The sequence below is a fragment of the Polypterus senegalus genome, chromosome 17 (genome assembly GCF_016835505.1).
Source record: "Polypterus senegalus isolate Bchr_013 chromosome 17, ASM1683550v1, whole genome shotgun sequence".
NCBI lineage: Eukaryota > Metazoa > Chordata > Cladistia > Polypteriformes > Polypteridae > Polypterus > Polypterus senegalus.
In genome coordinates, this window is record NC_053170.1 from 19,952,737 (window position 1) to 19,970,692 (window position 17,956).

General features: G+C 42.4%; 1 protein-coding gene across 3 annotated transcripts in view; it reads left to right on the forward strand.

Annotated features, from left to right (window-relative positions):
* The first annotated feature begins 3,295 nt into the window (after positions 1-3,295).
* The window catches only part of kiaa0319l (KIAA0319-like ortholog), a 49,299-nt gene continuing 34,638 nt past the window's right edge, over positions 3,296-17,956 (forward strand). The window contains exon 1 of one of the 3 annotated variants that reach the window (XM_039740814.1): positions 3,296-3,893. The gene's annotated coding sequence lies outside the window, so the exon portion shown is untranslated. The remainder of the gene's footprint in view (positions 3,894-17,956) is intronic. The other 2 variants (XM_039740813.1, XM_039740815.1) reach the window with 2 other exon arrangements.

The window sequence follows — 17,956 nt, forward strand, 5'->3', positions numbered from 1 at the left end:
AATACCTCCATCCAGAATCCAGACACTCAAGGCTATAGGAGGCGTCTAGAGACTGTTATATTTGCAAACGGAGGCTCAACTAAGTATTGATGTCATATTTCTGTTGGGGTGCCCAAATTTATGCACCTGTCTAATTTTGTTATGATGCATATTGCGTATTTTCTGTTGATCCAATAAACTTAATGTCACTGCTGAAATACTACTGTTTCCATAAGGCATGTCATATATTAAAAGGAAGTTGCTACTTTGAAAGCTCAGCCAAAGATACACAAAAATCTCCAACAACGTTCCAGAAGTGCAATAAACACAAATCTTTTTACACTGTCTTGTTTCTTTTGTCCTCCTCCCCACCTCCCAGGCAAACTTTGTCCACTTCCACCCACCTTGGACATTCCTGAATGAGGTTGAACAACTTATTTTAGCGAGCAGTTCCGGTACTAGGGCATAGTCTGAAGAAACTTCCTCCAGGTTAAATGGAATTCCTATAAAGTAGGAATGAGGAATCCCTATAGCACCCCCTGGCAGTCCCCACTGAACCTGATAAGGCTGTTCTTGAAGACAACAGCATCCAGTGTGCCTTGTAGGTATCTGCACAAGTACAACCACCAAGGTAGGCTGCCTTCTATTGTGTCAGGGGAGACCATGGTTCTGCCGGGTTGTCTCTCCCTGTTGTTACATTATACACTTTTACCCAGGAACAATACCAGCCGGGATGCCAACGTACCCACTATCACATTGGTATCTTCTACCTATCTTCTCGGTGAAAAAAGATGATCTTCACCCTGTTTCTTGTGGCATCCTCTGGTTGGCCTCCCATCCAATTAATGAACCATGCTCCCTCCCCTTCCATCACTATATATATCACTATGTATATATTACTCTTTGCTGGACTTTTTCCAGTGCTGCTATGTCCTTTTGGTAGCCTGAAGACCAAACCCACACACAGTACTCCAGATGAGGCCTCACAAGTGAGTTATAAAGCTTCAGCATAACCTCCTTGGACTTGCACTCCACACATCAAGGTGCTATATAACCTCACATTCTGTTAGCCTTCTTAATGGCTTCTGAACACTGTCCAGAGGTTGATAGTGTCGAGTCCACTACAACTTCTAACTCCTTCTCATAAAGTGTACTTTAGATTTTCAGACCTTCCTTATGTATTGTAATAGACGGCCAGCAGCTCAACCCGGCAACCACTTTGGGACAATATTTCACCCAAAATGTTAGATGGCAGCTTCCCTGCAGTGTAGCGGTGCCCCGGATTCCCACAGGACGCCATGGGACATGTAGTTTTATACCACAGCCCTGCTGGGTACCATGGGTGCCACCAGGGAATGCTGCAAGAGAACCTGGGGAGTCAGGTTTTCCCCATAGTCTGGATGTACAAAGTCACAAAGACGGAAGCCCCAAAGTACTTCCAGGCGGATTAAAGAACTGGGATTGTCCATCTGACCCATCAGCAGTCCTTTATATACTGTAGTTCTTGACCCAGAAGTGCTTCTGCTCTTCCGTCCACGTGACTTACCAGCACTTCCGGGTCAAGAACTACAGTATATAAAGGACTGCTGAAGACTCAGCAAACGATCCTGAGTTGGCAGATGGTGGACAACACTTGGGAGGTGTGGAGAAGAAAAGAGAGAAGAGAAGAATTGTGTTGGTGATTGATTGTTGTATTATTTGCCTGTTATTCATGGCTGTGGTGGTTAGGGAGCACTGTTTTGAGAACAGAAAAGAATTAAAGTATTTCTCAGTGCTTTTACCTTCTGAGTGTCTGTTTGTTGGGTTTAAAGGGGCAACAGTGCCACCTAGCGTTCACAGTATTCAAAATTAACATTTTTACTTCCTACATGTAATCCTTTACATTTACTTACATTAAATTGCATCTGCCAAAAACCTGCCAATAACATTTGTTAATGTTGTGGTCATTTTCATGCTCCCCTGCTGTGCTGAGTTTCTTGTTTAGAACACAGCAGAAGAGATTGACAGTACACATGAAAAACATCACTTACCAGCAGATTGGACAAACAACAGAAAACGGGGAAGTGTCCTGGACAGGAAAAAAGAGACGTGATGATGTTCAAAATGAAAGAGAAAGTTCAGCGAAGCTCAAGAAAGATGCAAAGCTCAATGGTTAGCAAGCAACTGGTAGGAAACTGGAGCACCTCGAGGAAACCAACATGAGAACCTGCAAACTCGAATTCCAGACTCCCACTGCACCACTTAACTGCCCCGTTTCTTTAGTACTTTTAAAAGATTTTTTAGGAAATAGTTGATATGTGGATACAAATGTAAAATATAAGCGCCTGTTTATTCTATCTAAAATTATCTTGGCAAAAATTAAGTAGTGTAAAAAGTGATATATGACTCCTTTTCATTTTATAAGCCTATGGATGCTGTTTATACTGTATGTATTTTTGATCTGTTCATTATTGAATTATGTTTGTATTTATATTAATATCCATCCATAAAATTTCATAAAGGGGGAATATATTTACATGTATTTGTTTAGCAGACTGTTTTATCCAAAATGACTTACAAAAAAGATTACAATTGAGTAAATATCAATTTGGAGGACTGTTTGGGAACACGTGTTACTGGACAAGGTGACAAAATGATTACCACAAAAGTAGAGCTCTGAACAAGTACAAGTGGGTATGATTGCTAGATTACAAAATCTCTCAGACAGAAATTCATCAAACAAAAGAGTCTTAAAATGTTTCTCAAACACAAGAGAGACTCAAAATTTCGAATGAAGGTGGGCAGTTTGTTCAACCAGCTAGGAGATGAAATGAATCTGTATTGAGTTTTGATGCCAGATAGACGTGCCATCACCAGATGCTGTTCATCAGGATACCTGGGGGGGATAGGGCGAGAAGGACCGTTGAACCTCACAGTTGTTTCCATATATATGGGTGCTGTCCCATTGACTACCTTGTAGGCACTCATCAAGTATTTGATTTTAATCTGTTCTGCTACAGGGAGTTGTGCTTCACACTCCATCAGATATGGTCTGATCTTTTAAATGTTGCACAGACTGCAAGACCAAGAAGACATCGCAACATGGTCCCTGAAGAACAGCTGGTCATCAATCACCACCCAAATAAGAGAGGTTTTATTTGCATTTGAAAACTGTTTTTTTTTTAAGTTATATTAGAAAAATTGTAATAAAGTATGTGTTCTTTTTGTATTTGCATGGGAACTATTTTCTATCCTTTTATGTTGTACTCGGAATATTTTCTTGTCGGACTGTTGCTGTGAAGGGGGCGGAAGACTAAGGCTTACGTCTCTGGCCCCGCCTGTTGTTGGTTCCGGGTGAAAGGAAAGCTTATGTGACAGGCAAACCTGGATTTCGCGTTGAACCACACTGGGACAGGACTCTGCACTCCCCTTCGGGGCCCAGAACTTAACAGCCTGTCACAAACCAGTAGGTACGCAATTTAGAAATAGTGGCTTTTTAACGAGCGTAGTATAAAAAAAGGGGAAAAAAAGAAAGAAAAGTTTCGGGTAATCAGCCAGATTCAGCTTTCCGTTTCAGGGCAGCGATCACGGACACCCCATGTAACCCAGCGTTTACATGATTTAGTGTATTCTGTCGATTAGAACGGGTGGGATTTCAGTGCATGTACTGTAGTTTATCTTCAGGGCAAGATGAAGGTTCGCTTGCAGAACAGGTGCAGGGTGGGAGGAGCGACGACCGCAGGACTGCTCAACCTTCCTAGTTCGGCCATAATTCAGTATTGATGTCGGCATGCAGAGGCAGTTGAATCAGGCAGCACTACTGACCCCGTAAGAACGGAGATCGTGTTTGGACGAGAGCTTCTTTGCAGGTGTCCGCAAATTCCTGGCCGAGGGCCTTCTTTTGATGGATCCGTTGCCAATGCGAAGTTGAAACGGTAAATTTCCAGAGTTCTGAACGTGATCGATTTATATTGTAAATTTTGACTTGTTTTTGGTTGGAGAAGGTGACCGTTGGACCCGTTGGTAAGGTAACGACTTGTAGCTAGCAAAACAGCCGTCACCGTCGCGATTTCTCTCCGCTCCGAGATATACAACGTCTTTCGCTTTCAAAATCAGCGACCCCCCACTCCCCCAAATTCCGAGGTGGCAGTCGGAGAAGAGTGCAGTGAGAATCGGGATGCGTACCGGGGTTTGTCGGCTTTATTTTAAAACGTAATCGAAGGGAGAAGGCGTAACTTGGGCGCTGGCTTGGCTCGTGGGAAACCTTCCAGAGCCTTGAGATTTCATAAGTCATTTCACTCTTTTCCTTAAAGGGAAGTGTGCGATTCCAGGTGATTGTGCAACCATGCTATAAAACGGCACGTATTGCTTTAAGGAGAACGGAGTCCTGCTTGGCAGAACTCTTTGGGAACCACGCCGGGTTCGGCAGTACGGGACGCGAGTGACCCCAGAGCCAAACGCAGGGCTTCGCGCGACATGGTGTCTTTGTGGACAGGATACATCCTCCGCTTTTCTAATCCTCTAAATCCAATGAGTGTGTATTTATTCAAATGACATATACATTGCAAACATCTCTTTATTTATAGATGTGTTGTGTATTCTTGCCGGAGGACTCAGACGCCTGACATCTGTCAGGAATTCGAACTGCGCTGAGCGTAGCGGCGACGCCGGATCTGCAAGCCGGATCTGCGAAGAGCAAAGAGAGCCGCCTGGGGCGCCGATGGCACCGCTGCTGGGGCACAGAGACAGGCGTTTGTGTTCTATTGTCTGCTCAACAGAACCCACCGTTCACACTCGCACTTGTTCTTTCTGTATTTTGCCTGATGCTCGTGCAACAGCCTGTGTTTGTAGTCCGTTGTTTCTCTTCATTTCAAACCTTTTCCACTAGTCCAACTATGTCTCCATACTTAATTTTTGTTTCTTTTTGAGCTACTTTTCATTTCAACTTAAGTTTTTCTTTTTGTTGTTATATAATCGTGTTTTCATTTTTTTTTTTCCATCTTTTTACTCTAGTTATGGATGTTATTACTAAAGGAATAATTGATCCGGACTGCTGTACAAGGTATATGCGGGAGACATTGTGCAGTGTGGCATCACTAAGAATATTATAGAAGGGAGAAGACCAAGTATCTAAGATTTAAGGGGAGAAGAATATTCTTAAGAATATTTTCAACTGTTGTCACAGGAGTATCAAGATGCTTGAAGATGGTCTTTGCCTTTAATATGCTAGACTATCATTTTCATTCTGATCTCCTCAGACAACTTTCTTCTTTGTTTTGTGTGGGCCGTGTTCATGGTGGGACACACCATTATACTAAGTACGACTTTCTCAATTTAAATTGGCTGAATGATTGACTGCATAACAGCGGACATGTGTGATACAAATTCAAGAAAACGGCTAATTTGAAAAATCACTCAAATCCAACAAATGTGTTCTGGCCATTTTAGAAGATCTTTGTGGAATAAGCAAGGCAAAGGCATGGAGGTATACAGGGAGTAATTCAGATTAATTTTTTTCATTTTTCAGGGGGCATACAACACTTTTTCAATGAGCTATAAGGGTCCTAATAGATTTGTCAACTTCTTTTAAGCCATACAGGGAATTAAGCTGGTTGTCAGATGCCCCAATGGATATTTCACTGGCAATATCACCTCTGGGGCAGCGTGCCAGTATAAAGGAGAGGCCATTAATGAGATTTTTTTTGTCTGAAGGGGGAAATTCAGTCTTTTACAGAAGCTCAGTAAATAAATTAATGTTATAACAAGCAGTAACAACTCACTCCCCCAAATACCCACCAGAATTACTAAAATGAAAGACTTGGCTAAAGATAAAAAGAGGATTCAGAATCACTGTGAGGTACTATACAGGCATATTGCTGCAGCAAGTAAGGAGCCTAAGCAGCATTTCTTCACACGTCTGCTGAATATTTTATTGTCAGGAAGACCAGGTCCTTTCCATATTGGAAGAAGTCTCAGAAATGGATGTTCTGGGGACAAAAATATAACACAGGGAGGAGTGGGTGACATCCATTAATGTAGCTGGAGACCTTCAGGCTGACAGGTGGCAGCAGGGGGCCTCATTAGGTTAGTTACCCTGTGTGTTATAATTCCTTCAGTCCTCTGTAGTATTGTCTGGCTGTTTTAATTGCAGTTAAGGTTCAGGTCTGTGCAGACACCTGGGGCTGCTGTGGGTGCCAGTTTTAAGAGGTTGGCTCGGAGTACCTGACCTGACAGAAGTGGCCCAGTGCTCAAACTAGAAACAGCTCTAAAATGGGACTTAAGGGGCTTTTCTGGCCAAAGTTCAAGTGAGGTTAGACTCCGCAGGGCAGGTGATAGGAGGAGTTCATTTGGTAGTAGGAAGAGGAGGTCGGTGGTTGGGAAGGGTGTGGAGGAGTAGCTGTGGCATGATGCATTATGGTAAGTTCTCTAAGCACACAACTGGTTAGTGAAGGCTGATAACATCTACATTTAGGGTACTGTAATTGTTTTCCCTTTCAATGCACGGTTAACACTTCACTGTGCTTTATTTTTTGCATAACAGATCCAGCTTTGGTTGGCACTGTGGTGCAGTTGTTAGTGCCTGACAGATCCGGATTTCCAGGTCTGAACTTCACACTTAATCATTGTTTGCACATCTGTTTGCCTCCCACGTCCTCCACAGATAGGTTAGGCTAGTTGGCAGTTCCATAATGGCACCAGTCCTGTCGCAGGCTGGCACCCTGTTCTGAGTTATTTCCCACCTTGCACCCTGTACTGCCAGAATTGGCTCCAGCTTCTTACCGCCATATATCAGATGTCATGGTGATTCTGGGTTAGGACTTCTAATAGCTTTAAAGTCACATACATTAAAGCCAGATGTCCTTTTAACATTCCAGTGATGTGCAGTATGATTGACAACTCTAAATCATGGGTGTGTGAGCAAGTATACCCTGCACTGGACTGATAACCTACCTAGGGTTCACATGATGCTGGCAGGACAGGCTCCACTCCAGTGGCGCCTATCTGCAATGTTAAGCTGGATTACGCGATTCAGGAAATGACTTAACAGTTAAATAAAATAAAGCAAGAAGGCGGGGGACAAAAACACTAAAGTGATAACAAAATGTAGTCATGGTTTAGAAATGAGGAAGTCCACATCCATTTGACTTTGGCCAACTGTTCACTTCTTTGTTTTGTGTTATTTAATTTGATTCATTCAGTCTTGGTGCTGATGAAGTTAAAGTGCGGGACACTAGTGAAAGTTTTAGAGTGGTGGACTGTTACACACTGTGGCTCATTAACAGCTCTGTGTCTTCAGATTCTAAGAGCAAGTTGGTCAGTGTAGGCCAAGGGCCTACATGTTCAGTCCTGGAGTGCTACTGTGGCTGCAGGGGTTCATTCTGACACTTTTCCTAATTAGCGACCACATTTTGCTGTTAATTAACTTCTTTTTTTGTTATTGAAGACTCAGAACCCTTACCACCGGCGTCTCCCAGTCCTGGAGTGCTACTATGGCTGCAGGTTTTCATTCTAACCCTTTTCTTAATTGGGGACCAGTTTTTGCTGCTACTTAATGCCTTTTCCTTTCATCTTGATTGACTTGTTATCTAGGATTCTGTTCTATGAACTGCTTAATTTTTTTCCTTAAACAGAAATGAGTTGCGATGAACAAATGACCAGATACATCAGGGCCTCAAACTCTAACCAATTTGAGTCCAGTTTATTAATTAGAAGCCAGTTCTTGTTGTTAATTAAACCCATTATTAAATTCCATGGCTTGTTGGTGCTCTCCTTCTGCCATTGCAGCCATTTCCAAAACTGTTGATTTTCTCTTTTCTAAGAGTAGCGATAAAATGTTTTGTGGACGCGAGCAGATCAACATCACTGAGACCTTCACATTTCTTTATTTTTAGATCACTGGACAACAAATTTTTTGCTTCTTGAACACTGTTGGGTGTTTCTTATAGATTTTTGGGTGCTGATCACGAATATCGCATCAAAATTTGCCCATCATGTACTGTTTCAGATTTTTTCTTATATTTGTATCCAAACATTTTCGCTCCGTAAGTGACTTATCAACAACAGTTTATGCAGTCTGGGCATGTCCAAGCATGGAATCAGGCCAGGTTGGAAACTTTTCTGTGGAAGCTGACATCCTGGGCAGGCCTGAGTAGGTCTGAAGGAGCTTGATGCTGTCTCAGCATGCTATAAAGGTGGCTTGCATACACCAATCCTGCTCATTTGGTTTATATAGATAGTCAATGTGTATATATAGTATCACTATAGTAAAGTATAGTATCTGTAGCAATATAACAATAAGTAAGCTTGATGCTATAGACGTTTTGGTGTTGGGCGATATGTCTCGTCAATGTCGTAACAGCCGCTAATATCTGTGGCGAATATATAGTTGCACCTGAGAGACGTTGGATGACTGCTCTTGTAAAGAAAGCTTATCATCAGTATTTCGGCTGCAAAATTGGTGATCAAGACAATGAATGGGCGCCTCTCATTTGCTGTGCCACATGTGCTGTCAGTCTGAGAGCCTGGCTCAGAGGCACTCGAAAGACGATGCCGTTTGCTGTTCCGATGATATGGCGAGAACAGAAAGACCGTGTGACGGACTGTTACTTCTGTTTGACTAACGTGTCTGGTCTCTCTGCCAAAAAAAAGAAGTCAATTGAATATCCTAATCTGCCTTCAGCAATGAGACCCGTGCCACATGATGACGGTCTTCGAATTCCGAAACCACCAGAGGATTGGACCTTAGACAAACCAGGTGAAGGAACTGCAATGCAGGGTACTGACCGTGACATCGACCCGGATTTTGAACCGTGCTCATCGGGCGATCCACATCTGATATCACAGTCTGAATTGACCGATTTGGTCAGAGATTTGGGTCTGTCAAAAGCAAAAGCCGAGTTGCTAGGTTGAAGACTGCAGGAATGGTGTTTGCTGTCACCAGGTACGAAAATATCGGTGTTTCGGGGCCGATCTCATGATATAACCAAATTTTTTGCATAAGTCGACAGTCTCTGTTTCTGTTGTGACATTGAAAGATTGTTCTCGGCCTTGGGCTGTGATCACAACCCGGAAGAGTGGTGTCTCTTCATTGATTCATCAAAGTTAAGCCTGAAAGCTGTTCTGCTACACAATGGAAACGTTTATCCTTCAGTGCCTGTTGGCTATGCAGTACACATGAAAGAAGTGAATGAGAATATGAAACTGTTGCTGAAGCACATCCAGTATAGCAGGCACAACTGGAATATCTGTGGAGATCTTAAAGTCGTTGCTCTGTTAGTAGGACTGCAGCTCAGCTATACAAAATACTGTTGTTTCATCTGTGAATGAGACAGCCGTGCCAAAGAGTCACATTATACTTGACAGAACTGGCCACTCTATAATAAGTTAGTTCTAGGACAGAAAAATGTGGCACATAAATCGCTTGTCGACCCGGAAAAGATATTTTTGCCTCCTCTTTACATAAAACTGGGACTCGTGAAGAATTTCGTAAAAGCACTGAACAAGGAAGGCGAAAGTTTTTACTATTTAAGACAGATGTTTCCAAGAATAACTGACTCCAAGATCAAAGAGGGCATTTTTGTTGGCCCCCAGATCAGACATGTTATGAGTGACAAGTGGTTTGAAGATCTGTTAGTTGGGCCAGAAAAAATTGCCTGGAAAGCCTTCAGAGATATTGCTGACAATTTTCTGGGCAATTACAGAGCCCCAAACTACATTCAGTGGTAGGCAAACTTCTCAAAGCATACAAGACAATGAAGTGCAACATGTCACTCAAGATTCATTTCCTCCATTCACACTTGGACTTCTTCTTTCACAAGGACATTGCTACGATGGAGAGATGATACCAGGGCAACTGGAATTCGTCTTGCTTGCTGACTACTGTTGGACACTGCAACGTGATGCACCAGGCATTGAATACAAAAGAAAATCAGGAGTAAAACACTTTTAATTCTGTTGAATGTAATAGCTTATGCAAAACATAAATGTGACTAAATGCGTTACTGTCAATAAACATATAAATGTCTATTTATCAGAGTTCCTAACTGATCCAGTAAAATCAAAACTATATTTGTGCATACCATGTAGGTACCTGTCACAATCAGCAAAAACATTTCAGGAAGCAAGAGTTTTCAAATAAATTGTTGTGCAGTGTATTATATGATGGACAGTGTATTTTATCATTGTTTGTCTGCTAATTAAGGGAAAAATAAACGAGGTCAGAGTCTTAAATAACAAATCAATTAAAATGAAAGCAAAAGATTATGTTAGCGACTAATACTGATCTGTAGCTAAGAAAGTAGTTAGAACAGAACCCTGCTGCCACAGGAGCGGTCAGGACTGGAGTTGGAGGCCACTGGTGTAGGAGGTGCAGTTCAGCTGCCTTGTAGACTTTGTGTTGTTCCATCATGAATGGAGGCAAAATGTCAAATCTGTCTTCTTCACTGTGAACCTCAGTGATGGGCGTCCTGCCCCAGCCAAATCTAGCTTGCAGCCCTTTCAAAGATTAGCAGGGTGTTACTCTTGAGTTACACATGCAGAGACACCTGTGGTGCTGCTGTCTGCCATGTCTAAAGTTGTGAAGATGGACAAGTCCTAGGCTGATGTTCTGATGCCAGTGAAGAAGTGTTTAAACTGTATCAAGGGGCAGAGTCTGCCATTGATGGTGTGCGCCTTGTCAGCTTTGACTGTCAGAGATTGATACCTTGGGGTAGTTACCCTGAACAATTGAAAACCAGGCTTCAGTGGGTATAAATATTGTATGGAAGGTCAGACCTGGGCATGTGTAAATGTGTGTTTGACAGTGCCACCTTTCGAGATTCTATGCAAATTCTTGGCTTTTTCGTTTTGGTGCTGTGCTGACTGTTATGGCATGAGCCATTTTCCTGGATTCCAGTAGAATGTCTAGACATGCTGTTAGGTGGGAGGGTGAAGCCATTGGCACAGGCAGTGTGTCAGTTGGCAGGTTTTGTTATCGAGAAAATGTTCTTATAAATTTGAGTTTCAGTACATCTTGGGTAGAACGATCTATCTTTGTAAATTTTTTTATGTCAACTGTAATAAGCTATAAATATCAAATGACCAGTTTGTCAATCTGTCTATCTAGCTAGTATCTAGTGAATTTCGTTATCTGTCTGCCTTCCTATAATGCAGTGACTTATCTGTCTGTCTGTCTATCTATCATATAGTGCCTTTCATTATCTACCTACTTACCTACCTACCTGTTTGGGAACCCCTCATTGTCTTGTTGGAATATCCAACCCCTGAATAACTTCAACTTTGTGACTGATGCTTGAACATTATCCTGAAGAATTTGTTGATATTGGGTTAAATTCATCTGACCCTTGATTTTAACAAGGGCCCCAGTCTCTGAACTAGCCACACAGCCCCACACTATGATGGAACCTCCACCAAATTTGACAGTAGGTAGCAGTTGTTTTTCTTGAAATACGGTGTTCTTCTTCCGCCATGCAAAGTGCTTTTTGTTATGACCAAATAACTCAATTTTTGTCTCATCAGTCCAAAGGACTTTGTTCCAAAATTAATCTGGCTTGTCTAAATGAGCATTTGCATACAACAAGCGACTTTGTTTGTGGCGTGAGTGCAGAAAGGGATTCTTTCTCATCACTCTGCCATACAGATATTCTTTGTACAAATTGCGCTGAATTGTAGAACGATGTACAGATACACCATCTGCATCAAGATGTTCTTGCAGGTCTTTGGAGGTGATCTGTGGGTTGTCTGTCACCATTCTCACAATTCTGCCCATATGCCATTCCTGTATTTTTCTTGGCCTGCCAGACCTGCTGGGTTTAACAGCAACTGTGCCTGTGGCCTTCCATTTCCTGATTACATTCCTTACAGTTGAAACTGACAGTTTAAACCTCTGAGATAGCTTTTTGTAGCCTTCCCCTAAACCCTAATACTGAACAATGTTTGTTTTCAGATCTTTTGAGAGTTGCTTTGAGGATCCCACGTTGTCACTCTTCAGAGGAGAGTCAAAGGGAAGCACAACTTGCAATTGACCACCTTAAATACCTTTTCTCATGATTGGGCATACCTGTCTATGAAGTTCAAGGGTTAACAAGCTAATCCAACCACTTTGGTGTTGCAAGTAATCAGGACTGAGTAGTTACATGCATTCAAATCAGCACAATTACAAGGGGACCCACATTTTTACACAGCCAGGTTTTCACATTTGATTTAATTTCATACAACTAAATACTGCTTTACTAAAAATCTTTGTTTGGAAAACACCCCAGTACTCCAATGTTCCTAGGAAATGAAATACATACCAATTCTCTTTTTTGTTAAAAGTAGTCAATTATTATGCAGGCTGAGAGGGGTTCCCAAACTTTTTCATATGACTGTATCTATCTATCTATTTATCTATCTACTTGACTTTTCTGACTCTTGTTTTGTTAGTGGGATTTAGGAGATAGAAATGCAAATTAAATGAAACACAACTGGAAGCTCCCTAATTTTACATGAGCAAAAAGTGTGTGTGCGTGTGTGTTTGCCCATGTGCAAGTTCATGCATGCGTTTGCACCCATCCAACTGTGACACCCTGACATTTCTTTTGAGCGTGTGAACCTTTCAATTTTTATTGCTACTTGTACAGACATAGTATCTTGAATGGAGATCACCTATCTCATTTTGCCCTCTCTTGTACAAACCATAAATCATACTCAGTACCTAAGGGCAGTGATTAGATTAGGGCACCTCAGGCTACTCTGAGATCAGGCTAAAAGAAAAATCAAGAAAAACAAGAAGTAAGAATTGGTGAGAGGGTAAAGATTAGAGCCGAAAGGCAGACTAAAAGATGATGCTGGGCGGGAAGTTTTTTATAGTTCTATAATTATTGATCTGTCCATCCTCACATCAGCAAACTCAGTTAATCCAGTTCAGGGTCACAGGTGCTAGACAGCATTGGATGCAAGGCTGAAGCCAACCAGCCTTGGCACCAGTTATAAGAATTGCTTTATTTTACCTCCAGTCTTACTTCTCTTGATAATATTAATAATGATTTTGAATGTCATGATGCAGTAGTAGACATTGCTCAATTTTTATTTACGCTTATAAATTTTGTCTTTCGTAAAATTCAAGTGGATTTTATCCTGATGGATTTCCTGAGGCATTTGTCCCTGTAATTCTTAGACGGTTGTTCTTTACAATTTCTGAAGGAACTGCCTGCTAGTTTCCATTCTGTCTTACTTAAATTAGAATCCTATAATATTCCTGGTTTTGTTGCCCTGCCCGCACACAAGTATCCATTATACTCATTTGTCTTATTCTGTTTACTTGTGCAGCACTGCTGCCTCATAGTACCAGTCACTGGGGGCAGCAGTAGCTCAGTCGGTAGAGCGGGTTGTCCAGCAATTGGAGGGTCGCAGGTTCGATCCTGGCTCCCGGCATGAGAATGCAGCTGCTGTGTCCTTGGGCAAGACGCTTAAGCTACCTTGCTTGCTGGTGGTGGTCGGAAGGATTGGTGGCCAGTGCCAGTGTTCGGCAGCCTCGCCTCTGTCAGTGCGCCCCAGGGCAGCTGTGGCTACAAAGTAGCTTATCATCACCAGCGTGTGAATGTGTGTGTGAATGACTGTTTGTGTTGTGAAGGGGGGTTCTTGAACTCTAGTAGGCGCTATATCAAATACAGGCCATTTACAGGCCATTTACAGGCCATTTACAGGCCATTTACCTTCTCCAGAACAGGTTCCTTCTTTACGCCTCATGCTGCCAGGTGACTCTGACCTCTGTGACCCTGAACTGGATGAATGAATGTTTGCCCATGTGGCAATGAAGGCTGTGGTATTGCGGGTCCACAGCTCCCGTCAAAGGCCAGTTCTAATAAATAATCGCCGCGGCTTAGCAAGGGGGTGTGGTGGTGTGTGGCCGAAGCGGTTCCTGAGGAGTTCGTGATATGGGCGTTTCTCACCTAAGTGCACAAGTGAGAAACGGTCCGCATCCATAATTGTTCCCAGGAGCTGCTGATTGCCACAGCTGCCACATCCTTTTGATAAATAGAAGCGTGAGGTGGCTAAGGGGGGTTGGGGGAAGAAAAAAGAAAGATAAACGGAGGTTGCAGGAAGAAGCGCAGAGAAAGCCGGTGAGAGAGAGAGAGAGTGAGCAAGAGAGCAAAGGCTCGCAGGCAGGCAGCTGGACAGCGAACCCTCGCAGGAGTGTTTGGCCGAGACTAGGCGGGGCAGAAGGAAGCGGTTGCTCCAGCTGAGTGAACAATGAGCTGGAGTGACCGGGGATGAAGGATGGCTGGCCACGTAAGGCCGAGAAGGCAGCAGGAGTCATGGAGTCTTGGGAAGGTTACCCTTAGCATGATTGACATGGCCGTTGAGGAACCCAAGTCTCGGTCCAGGAAAGTAGCTGTATGGAGCCAGGGAACGGAAGGCAACCGGACAGTTGTAAGGTCAGCTGCGGGAAGGGCAACTCCCCTGTTGAGAAGCCCATAAGGGAGAAGCAGGGGAGCCGCCAGATAAAAGATGACACCGGCTTGTTTTTAAAGAGTCTGCTTCCAGCATTGTTTTAACCATGTTTTAAAGGGTTGTTTTTCTATTTATTGAATTTTTTAACCTCCATCCTTTCACATGATTTTATGGATTATTTATTTAATGAAGATTTTTTTGAAACCCTGCACTATTTATTTGAACGCTGTTTCTTTTTGATGTAGGTTTTAAATAAAAGCACTTTGCACTTTTGCACCATCCCCTTGCTCTATTTGTTGTGCCTCACTGCCGTGCTCACCGGTAACATTACCGGCGGTGTCGGGTTCAGAGCTCCTGGAAGTGAGATGGGAGCATGGAGAGAACCCGCATCGTCACAAAGGCACAATGATTAGCACTGTATGTAGAAGAGCCTGGTCCTAGGGGGCCACAGAGGGCGAGCAGGAGAACCTGATCCTAGGGAGCCACAGACCGTGCAGCTAATTTGTGCTCTTAGCTAAACTCCCATTTTAGTTGCACATACGACTCTTTCGCAATTACTACCTTTTGTTTGTAAATCCAAAAACGGAATTATTTCTGTTTAAGCATGACAAGCATGATGAAATGTTCCAGACCCTGTTTGTGTAGGTTTGGCTTTGTTTTTATCACCTGGTAACCTCCGTGTCCACTTTATTAGGTATACCTGGAGGCTAATACAAGCAACCTACTTGTCTAATAAAAGCCAGTCGTTTTGTGGCAACTCCATACCTATTGCATGCAGACCTGGTCAAGAGGTTTAGTTGTTGTTTGACCAAATGTTAGAATAGACCAGACCTGATATCTCAGTGACTTTTACTGTTTTTTTTTATTGTGGGTGCCTGACGTGGTGGTCGCAGTATCTCAGAAACAGCTGCTCTCCTGGGAATATAACATAATGAGTTTGCTGGTAATGATAACATTAAGAAAAAGGGTAAGTGAGAGAGATCAGAGGAGAACTGAAAGCTCTATTTAAACTAACAGTAAGGCCACAGGTAGCATACAACATTAGATTGGATGACCTTCCCTTTTATCATCGCTGATCAGTTAAAATACCTAGGAGTAAACATCACAAGTAAGTATAAAGCTCTTTTGCAACAAAAGTTTACTGTCTGCATGGAAAACCTTAAACAAGACGTGCATAGATGGTCTACTATCCATCTCACTTTAGCTGGGAGAATTAACAATGTCAAGATGAATATCCTTCCTATACTTCATTTTTTATTTCACAGCATCACCATATACATTAACAAATTATTTATTAAGAAGTTAGATTCAATCATAACCTCATTTATTTGAAATTCAAAACATCCAAAGGGCAACCCTACAATAACCTAAAGCAGAAGTTGGCATGGCTTTACCTAACCTTCAATTTTATTACTGGACGGCAAATATACAAACTACAAAAACCTGGACATCGACACAAATAGATGAACACACACAGGCTTAGTCCGCAATTGGAGTAAAATCCTGCAGTATTTCTTTATATCCCTTGCTTTGTCCCCAGTAAATACAAGTTATCTTCAATATACTAACAATCCAACTGTCCTTCATTCACTCAGAATATGGAACCAATGTAGCAAGTACTTCAAGATGGAGAAGCTTTTATCTGTGGCACCTCTACACAATAACCACCTTTTCCCACCCTGTCAAACTTAGACAGTTTTTAATGTTTGGAAAATGCATGGGGTAAATCACTTAGAGATTTGTACAAAGATAATGTCTTTGCATGGTACGAACTCCAAAGTTAGCTTCCCATCACACTTTTTCCAAATTAGAAACTTCAATCAACAAAATCTGCCCTGTTTTCCTCACCTCCCTCCCATTTCCATACCGGATGTAATATTGATCAGTCTTGAGGACTCAGACAGCATTTCTATAATATATAAAACCATTTTAAAGTCCCTTCCATTTAAAGATTCCAGAGTACAGAGGGGAAAAAGATCTCTTACTCAACATTTCAGGAAAGGAGTGGAAGGCAACCATGCACAGAATTCACTCGAGCTCCATATGTGCAAAGCATTCAATTATCTATCCATCCATCCATTTTCCAACCCACTGAATCTGAACACAGGGTCATGGGGGTCTGCTGGAGCCAATCCCAGCCAACACAGGGCGCAAGGCAGGAACCAGTCCTGGGCAGGGCGCCAACCCACCGTAGGACACACACATCCACACACTAGGGACAATTTAGAATTGCCAATCCACCTAACCTGCATGTCTTTGGACTGTGGGAGGAAACCGGAGTACCCGGAGGAAACCCACGCAGACACGGGAGAACATGCAAACTCCACGCAGGGAGGACCTGGGAAGCGAACCCGGGTCTCCTAACTGTGAGGCAGCAGCACTACCACTGTGCCGCCATGCATTCAATTATTCAACTTAAAATCTTTTATCGAGCACATCTGTCTCATTTGAAATTGTCCAAAATGTTTCCAGAGCGAGATCCAACCTGTGAATATTGCAATCAAGCTCCAGCCTCACTGGGCCACATGTTTTGGGCCAACACCAAATTAATATCCTTCTAGACCAAAATTTTTAAATGTCTATCAGACAGCCATGGTGTCACAATGTCTCCTAATCCACTAACATCTGTGTTTGGTGGGCTCACAGAAGGGCTTAAAGTAGAGAAGGACAAACAAACTGTAATTGCCTTCACTTCACCGTTAGCATTTAGACTTATCTTGCTCAACTGGAAGAATCCTAGCCCACCACTTTTAAGCCAGTAGTTAACTGATGTTATATACTATTTGAAATTAGAGGATCTGTTTAAAACATTTTCAAAACCTGGCAGGACCTAATCAATAACATTTTTGGGGAAAAAAAGATTCTTTTTCCCTCATTTCTACTCTTAAAAGTTTTATTCTGACTGTTGGCCTTCCTCTGTTTCTCTTGGGTGGGGGTTGAATTGAGTTTAGTTTTGTTAAGTTTGACTTGTTTGTATGGAGTGTTACTTGCTTTTAATAAAGAGAAAGGCCATAGATCTTGGTAACAGCCATTTACAACAATTTTGTACAGTAGAACCTCTCTGAATTCATAAAACATCAGCCTTGAAGCAGATGGACTGCAATGACAGAAAGCCACCTCAGGTTAAATACACACAAGATTGGATGCTTAAGGATTGGAAATATGTTGCCTAGTGTGACATGTTTCTATTTTTACAAAGGCGATTGAATGGTAGACTTCAAAACTTTGCTTTGCCTTGTGTCAACAGTATAAACTGGTAGTCTAATGGAGTTGGGAGTAATTTCTTGGCACGCATTAGGCCCCTTAATACCAATTAAATGTCAGTAGAATGTCACAGCAGCATACCTAAGTTGTTGGCAACCGTGTGCATCCTTTTATGGTAGCTGGTCCCTCAACCGTGACAAGTGACCTCAAGTTTACTCCATTGGACTGGAGAGTCCTCAGATCTCAGTCCATGAGATGAGGTGGAAAAGTAGGTTCATGGTGTGATTGTGTGGTTGCAAAATCTGAAGGAATGTTGTGATGATATTAAGTTAACATGAAGCAAAATCTCCAAAGGATGTTT